The 8,635-nt window shown below is 44.4% G+C and overlaps 1 long non-coding RNA gene across 1 annotated transcript; it reads left to right on the forward strand.

Moving 5' to 3' along the window:
- Window positions 1-1,349: 1,349 nt before the first annotated feature.
- On the forward strand, window positions 1,350-7,484 carry Chchd4l1 (coiled-coil-helix-coiled-coil-helix domain containing 4 like 1). The gene is made up of 3 exons (NR_028321.1): window positions 1,350-2,570; window positions 4,622-4,865; window positions 6,478-7,484. It is a non-coding gene; the product is annotated as a coiled-coil-helix-coiled-coil-helix domain containing 4 like 1 (long non-coding RNA).
- Window positions 7,485-8,635: the final 1,151 nt, after the last annotated feature.

Here is an 8,635-nt window from a genome sequence, read left to right on the forward strand (position 1 = left end):
CCACCGTCTCCCCCCACCCCCCTCTGTGCAGCTGTGGAGGTGAGTCACAAGGACTTTAGCACAGCTGGTCAGCAAACAGATGGCAGAACAGGATCTTAGGCCTGAGGTCTGGGGATTCCTTCCAAGCCTTTTCAAGCCCACCTCTGAGCTACCTTGGGGAGGAGCATTTAAAAGCATAGCCCTGTGAGTCACAGGCTCAATCAGGGGTTTCGAGTCAAGTGATTGTTGAGCTGTGCTTTCACCTGGGTCACCTAACCGTCCCGTGGTTTCCCTCTCCCCACTGGAAACTACAGGCACTAAACAGTAGAATGGCTAAGTGTCATAGTTGTGGGTCGCAGCAGTGGCCAACTCATTTTCCATTCTGGAAGCTCTAACTGATTTCAACTTGCAAAATTAACAAATAAAAAGGCACGCCCTGGTTTCTTTGGCCAGGGAGCATTAAGAACCACCTGTTTAATTTTAAAGCAATAACCAAACAAAATAAGAAATGCAGGGTTATAGTTTAGGCCTGTGTTTTGATAAAGCAGGGTTACCATCTTTTACTGTTGTCTGTCCCTCAGGAGAAAAATCATTAAAAGGAACTATCAATTTTCCTTTATACTGCCATTAAAAATTCATATTTCCTTTAACTCACCACATATCAATAATCACCTTATTTCAGAATTAGGAAATTGTCCAGATTATGTTTATGGAAGGAATTCTTTAAAAAAAATCACAGAATTCAAGAACCCACGCCGGCCTACTCCATAAAAATAATGTTCAGGTGAGAACTTAGGAATGTTAACTTTAGCAAGCCATCAGATGATTTCTATGTTAGGCCAAGTTTGCAATTAGCTGATGCAGAGGTCAGGAAGGATCGTGGATGAGACAGCTTTGTAACAAAACGCCTGATCCAGGGTACTTAGGAAGTAAAGAGAATTTTGTTTTGGCTCATGGTTCTGGAGATTCAAGTCTAAGAATAGACAGCAGTATCAGAGAAAGGTACCGGGATGCAAAGGGCCTGAGAGATTTTAGACTCTTTGTTTCCTTCAAAGGCATGCCCTCAATTACCTAAGGATCTTCCACTAATTTCTACAAGGGGTGCTTAAAGATCCACAGGGCCTGCCCAGTAAGTAGCACCACCCTTGGGACCCAGCTTTTACATGTAGACCTTTGAGAGGTACATCCAAACAGCAGGAGATTATATTTTCTTTTGAAAAATACTGATGGCCAGCAGCAAACAGGCCGGGAGGGGGCGGATCAGTGCTGGCCTTAGAACCGCCCCCTCCAGGCCTGAGGAGGGGCGAGGGAGGTCACAGCTTGAAGGTGTATCAGCTCCAGCCACGCCTTCCAGCATTTCCAGCTCAGAGCTGCAAGCTGCTAGTTGTGAGCACCAGCACTGAGAACCAGCACCCGGAGCTACCATGGCCTACAGCCGGCAAGAAGGGAAGGATAAAATTGTATTTGTGACCAAAGAAGACCACGAAAGTCCCAGCAATGCCGAGCTGGTGGTTGACGACCCCACTGATCCCTATGCGGAGTATGGACTGACTCTGCCAAATGGAAACATTAACTGGAATTGCCCGTGCCTTGGAGGAATGGCCAGCGGCCCCTGTGGAGAACACTTCAAGTCTGCCTTTTCCTGCTTCCACAACAGCACGGACGAAGTCAGGGGATCCGAGTGTGTAGGTCAGTTCCAGGCCATGCAGGAGTGCATGCAGAAATACCCAGACATCTATCCCCAAGAAGAGAATGAGGACGAGGATACAGACGACTTCTACCAGGAGGGCCTGGAGAACTTTGAGGATGAAGAAGAGATCGATGATGACGATGACTACTACGAGGGGGTTGAGAATGAGGATGAAGAGGAGGATGAAGAGGAGGAGGAGGGCGACTACTACTACTATGAAGAAGAGGAGGAGGAGGATGACTATTATGAGGACTATTACGAGGACAACTACTACCATGACAATGACTATTACTATGAGAACGATGACTACTATGAAGAGAACAATAACTACTATGAGGAGGAAGAAGAAGATGACATCTACTACGAGGCTGACTACCTGGAGGAGGACGAGGAAGAAGAGGATGAGGATGTTTACTATGAGGCTGACTACTTCGACGAGGAGGAGGAGGAGGAGCAAGAGAAAGAGGATCCAGAAGATCCAGCAAAATCCCGGGAGGAAGCGGATGCCACTGAGGACTCCTCTGAAGATAAATTGCAGTACTTCAGCGCCTGAAGGCCACAACCCAGATCCTCCCGTTTGCTTAGCCACAGAACTTTCTGCACTATGAATGCCCTACCTTTCAATCCCTCTTGCTCTCTCTCTCTGAAAGCATCCTCTCCTCTGTTGTTTTATGTACTGTAATATAGAAAAGAACTTACTTTGATGATCGGGGGTCTTGGCGACTTGCCATATACCCTGAAGAAAAGAGGTGTGTGTGTGTGTGCACCTGCATTCTACATAAACTCACCCCCAACACTAGGCCACTGCCGAACTGTCCTCTTTAAGTGCCCTGGATTCTGCTGCTTTGAAATAATGTCAAGTTTCTCAACAGTCAAGAGCCGTTACTCAGGGCAGTCTCTTGTAAGTAAACTGATTTCTGCTGACCCGTTGTATCCCTTTGAGTAGGTTTCATGTCTCTTTGGGAAGTTAAGTAGAGTCTAAAGCATCTTCCTTAAGATTGCTGGAGTGAGGCCATTCCTACTGGAAGAGGCCCCCGATCAGATACTTGCACTGGGGTATCTGGGCACTGCTGTGCTTTGCTTGGTTTGGGTGTTTGCAGTGCATCGGGGCTCTTGAGTGTCTGCAGTTGGAAGGTAAAATTCTGATCCTTTGACTCCCAGTCCCTTCCTAAGTGAAGGGAGAGGCTGGACTTTGGTTTTCGCTGTTATTGATTTACTGTTTCAAAAGGCCTGGTTTGGGGGCTTTGGTTCACTCCATACAGTCAGTTTTAAGATTCCTGAGAAGTCGGAACCGAACTGTTGCCAAAGGAAGCAGCCAAAAGAGCTTGTGGTTTGAACGAAGCACTCAAAAGAAATGATTTCTTTTTTAAAAGTAAAAGAATGAGCTCTAAGATCGTGTATGTGAGAGAAAGAGAATGAATGGATGGGTGGATGGATGAATGAATGAATGTGTAGGCTTATGTATAGCACAGCATTCCTTTAGAGGTCAGAGAACAGCCTTGGGTGTCAGGCTCGGCTTTCCGCCTTGCTTGAGACAGGATGTCTGTTGTTTTTCTGCTGGATATGCTAAGCTAGCCGGCCCTCAAGCTTCTGGGAATTCTTTTTTCTGCCTCCCATCAGTCACTCTTTAGGAGTACTTGCGTTTACAGGTGTTCTTGTTATTATGTCTTGCTTTTGTATGGATTCTGGGGATTCAAACTCAGGCCTCGTGCTTGCCTGTAAGCACTTTTACCCACTGTGCTGTCTCCCAGCCCTTATTCTTTTCTCATTTTTGAAATGTGGTCTTGCTGCGTGGTCCAGGATAGGCTTGAACTCTTAATCTTCCCACCCCAGTCTTCCCAGGTGCCGGGATTCAGAGGTTTGCTGCCACGCCCTGCCTTTGGATCTAGTTTGGGCAATAGGAAAATCATTTAGGCAGTACAATATCTCAGCAGGTAAAAGGCCCTTGCCATGGGAGTTCAATCCCGGGACCCACATAGTAGAAGGAAAGAACCTTTGGCCTCTACATATACATGGTGCTGTGCACGTGCATGTCTGCGTTTACATGCGCGTGCGAGTGAGCGCGCACCCATAGACCTACACGCACGCACACACACACACACACACACACACACACACACACACACACACACAAATAGATAAAATTGTTTAAGCTACCTTAGTCTAGAAGAGGCAAGTAGAACTAGAAAAGTAAACTGGTAAGGTAGTTTCTCCCATGCAAGTACTAAACTAGGACTGACCTTGCTTAGCTTCCAAAGTCAGACAAGACTGGGCCTGTTCTGGGTAGCATGGCTGATATCTAAGGTTGATTTTCAATTATATTAGCATATTAGATAGACTCCCCTGGGAAGATTTTGAAAGTGACCATTATCCTGTCAGCAGCACAGGTTTATGAAGCAGAATTTCTGAAGAACGAATGCTGCTATTTTTAAAATCTCCCCAGGTGACTTTGTGAATAGCCTCTGCTTCAGAGGATACCAAGCATCGTCATGCAGAATACCTTTGAGTAGACTTCTCCATGACCTAGGAGGCCAGGCCCGTCTTATGTGACATACAGCTTCTATTCATGGAGGACATGCTAGTATGAGTTTAAGGTCCTTACATACAGTAAATTATCTGCTATGACTCAGAAGAAGATTCTGATTAAGGAAAGAAATTTTGAATCTCCCCCTCACTGGCAACACTAATGTGACATCACTCTCCAGGAGCATTCAGGCCCATAAACTCGAATGAGGTGAGGGTAGGAATAGACAGGGATAGATATGCTCACTGAATTCCAGAACAGTTTTCACCAGCCCCGATGTTAAGGCTCTGAGTTTCCAAAAAAGGTCACCTGGTTATTGGGACATTGGGCAGACTGACCAGCAGTTGGGGTCCTGTTCTGATCTTCAGTTGCCTTTTCTGAGTGGGCTAACCTGCCATTTGACTTTGTCATTCTTTAATCATTCACAGGCCCTTGGAGTATCACCCTATCAGAAAAACCACCAAAAAAGAAATGGCTGGAAAGTGGCAGCTGATCTTCAGGCTCAGGGAAGAAGATGTAACAACTTGGTTTCCTGTTTGTTCATGTGCTGGTTTTCCAGGAGTGCCGTCTTGCCATAGACTGCGGGTCTGGCCAGCTGACCTATTTCATCCCACCATTCCACATTCCACATGGCTCATGGTCTTTCCTTCCATTTAAGGAAAGCGTTGGAAGGTAAGTAAAATGTGTCTTCCTGCCTCTACAGGGTCTCCCAGTGGGGTTCACTTTTTTCCTTTCCTTAGGTACCCTGTGGTTTCTCTCTGCCTGCCATCATAAAACAAGGTAATTAGAACCCCAAGATCTCAGAAAAGATCTTTTGGGGTCTAGTTACAGACTTCCTAGTTTAAAGCTTCTATTCTGACCCTGCTTTCACATTTCAAGCCAGAGACTACGTGCTTCCAGACCAAGGCCCCTGGAATCAGATAAGAAGCGATTGACTAAGACCATATTCAGACTGGCCTGCGCACATCACCTTTGTTTGTTTTTTTGGAATTCCAGTCTTTCCCCGTAGGGTGTTCACATTGCTCTTAGGCCTGCTAAAACATGAAGCACCTTCGAGGGCTATCCAACAGATGGAGGTCCCAAAGGTGTCCTCAGGCTATCCGAAGAGCTGAATAATGCATTGATGTGGCAAGTGGGCATGAAAATTGAGCTAAGAAAGTAGTATGAGCTGAGGTACTAAGTCTGAGGTAGGTCTCCTGCTACTGGCCTTCTACTTGGACATGCGAAATGACAAGACTACTCCTGGTCATGCTCTTTATTTTTAAGGCATGGTAAACAGATGTTAGGAAATACAAAGCATGTTGGGAACTATGCAAAATTTGCAGTGTTTGTATGCCTGGATGATAGATATATGCGCAAGAACATTCATATAGCATCACTGAAAGTTAATCACTGAAACTCTGACAAGCTTCTGAGGCTTGTGTATGTATACATGTCTGTGTAACTCTAGGCAACTCTATTTCTCCCATGTTAACCTCCATGCTCTCTGGTCCTCCCAGAGACAGCCCTTGCCTTCCCATTTTCCCAGAAGTCCCAAAAGTTTGGTTAGCTACCCATCTCCATATATTTTTCTCACCTGGACTTCGATTAGTTCCACTAGGGCTATGAAGAAAACAGAGTAATTCCCCAATGTTCTCTGTTCCTTTCCTTTTTTAGATTTAAAGATTTGTTTATATTCTTGTGTGTGTGTGTGTTTGTGTGTTTGTGTGTTTGTGTGTGCGCGCGTCTACTAGATACAATGAGGAGTGCGGATGTCCATGGAGTCCTGGAAATGGTGTAGGACCTCTTGGAGCTGGAATTACAGGCTGCCTGACATGAGTACTGGGAATGAAACTTGGGTTCTCTGGAAGAGCAGCAAGTGCTCTTAACCACTGACCTATCTCCCCAACCCCATCCCTTACTTGTATTCAACTCAAGTAAAAGCAAATGAACATTTTTGTCCTTAGAAACTACCAGGAAACACAGATTCAAATTTTTCAAGAAAAATTAAAATCTCGAAAGGAAAACTAAATGAACCATAGTTATCTGTCTTCACTAAGAATGACTTGTTTGAGGAGTAAATCCTACACAAAGCCCAGCCTGACAACCTCATTGAGCCCATCATCATGGAGAGGACCCCCATACTCTTACGTATGTGGGTCGACAGGTGGCCTGTCAGAAATTGTTGGTGTTAGTAGTGAGCATTAAAGACCTCACAAATTCAAAGGTTCCTTCACATGGGAGTCACAGATGAAACCCTTAAACTATGTATTAAAGGATCTTTTTCTTATTTTTTTTTAAACAGGAAAAACCAACTCAGGCTGTGAGCTCAACTTTTAATCTTCTGTGGAAAGTTTCGAAGCTGGAAATGCATACCTCTGATCAAGAAAATGGTGAACACATTTTATAGAACTCATTTCCTTTGGGTCCATCATCCTTTTCTGGGACAGAAAATAACCAAAGTGATTTATGGAACAGCCAAATATTTTCTTTCACCTTAGAGTTCTTAGAGAAATGTATTTTTCTACAACTCCTAGCTTTTAGACCTGAGCAACTAGCATGATAAAGCTGCCATTTCCTGAGATGGGAGTGCTCCCAGGGCAAGTTACTGTACCCAAAGCTAAACTACATTTCCTACATTTTTCCCTCTAGATCTGTCCACTGTTGTATGGACTGATAGCCTCATGAGTATGCTACAGTTCTAGGTTAGGGGTGGTCAAAGTAAAACCCAGTGAGATCTGGAAGGCAGAATTGGAGCATCAGCTGTTACACCTTGAAGATTTGTGCCAGGTACCAGGCACTGCTGCAGTTCACACACACTGTTGCTGACCTGGTACTTCGCCCTGTTAGTCTCCAGTGATGATGCCAAACACAGATAGCTATAACCTCAGCTCTCACTGGATCTCTTTCCCTCAGCTTTCCTGAATCCAGGGCCAGGTTTCTTTCCAGCTCAGTGAGAAGGGAATTAGAACCTTCTGTATGTTACCTCTGTCATCCAGGTTCAAGGCAGTGAGCCCCAGACAGGATAATCCTCACTGGTTCCATTAAACTTTGTGATTCTTGATTTCTTTTTCTTCATCCTCTACTTTTCTTGCTTTCTTATCCTGCTAAACCACCATGAATCAGGCTCACTCTCTGAAACAGAAGCAACACCCCCCCCCAATCAATCCCAGTAACTTCCCTTAGTGATTCCTGATGGATAATGACTTTGCTCTTTTCCCTCAAATGTTTTCTCCCACACCCTACTTCCCTAGCCTCTGCCATGATTGTATGGAGCCTGATTCCTATAAATAAATGCTATTCCATAGCACACACATTGATTCCAATTCTTTGTTGAAACACCACCGATGCACTGCCAAAGGAGCTAGTTGTGACAGAAGTTCAGTTTCAGTGTGCGAAATTTAAACTTCCTATTCAGCATCCAGGTAAAGAGTTTGAATAGGAAAGCTTGATGTTATGAGTAGTATGTGGTCCAGGCTAGAGGTGGAAATTAAATATACTGGTAAACCATACAGGTAAAGCACAGACATACATCATTAAAGTTATCAGTGTATAGAACAAATCAATGTATAGGTGGTCTTAAAGTCACAAGATGAGATGAAGTCACGGAAGCATTAAAGGCTAGCAGAGAAAACTCGGTAAAAATACTGGATAAGGATTGCTCTAATATTAAAAATATAAAGTGCCAGATATGGTGTCTCACGCAAGCTCAGCAGTTGGAAGCTAAGGCTAGAGAATTGCTCTGAGTTCAGGGCCAGAGAGAATTACATAGTGAGTTCCAGGTCAGCCTGAGCTACCGTGTGAAGCTCTGTCTTAGACACCACATGAAGAAGAAAAGGAAATGGGAGAGAGAAAGTATGGTTAGGTATGAAGGTACCAGCCAATATTCCAGGCACCCTGGAGTCTGAGGCAGAAGACTTTCAAACTCCAAGCCAGTCTGGGATACCTAGAGACACTCTGTCTCAAGAAAAATAGTTACTCGTGGTAGTAAGTCATCAATTTAAAAAAAAAACCGGCTGAATGATGGAAAGGGTGTAAGGACTGACAAGCCTCTGCTTCTGAGGAGCTGTGGGCAGTCGATGACTGCATGGGGGGTGGGGGAGCCGGTCCTCCTCAAGTGCGTTGCCCCTGACAGGTCAGTTATGCATCAGTGGACAGCCCCACATTCAATTGTGTATATGGGCAGCTTAAATGGACTCAGTAAGTTATTACAAAAGAAACACATGAATTTGAAAGGAGTTGAGGGGTGGGCATGATTTTGAAGGAGTTAGGGGGTGGTAAAGGTGGTTAATATCAAAATACATTATATTCAATTCTCAAACAATTAATAAAATGTTATATTCTTTAAAGCTGGCTGAATAAATAACATTTAAAGCTACCAAAACTGGCCTCGGATTTTAAAGAGGAAACCATGGGAAAGTCTGTTTTAAACTAAAAGAGCAAACACTGAGTGAAGACTTAAG

The sequence above is a fragment of the Rattus norvegicus genome, chromosome X (assembly GCF_036323735.1).
Source record: "Rattus norvegicus strain BN/NHsdMcwi chromosome X, GRCr8, whole genome shotgun sequence".
Taxonomy (NCBI): Eukaryota; Metazoa; Chordata; class Mammalia; order Rodentia; family Muridae; genus Rattus; species Rattus norvegicus.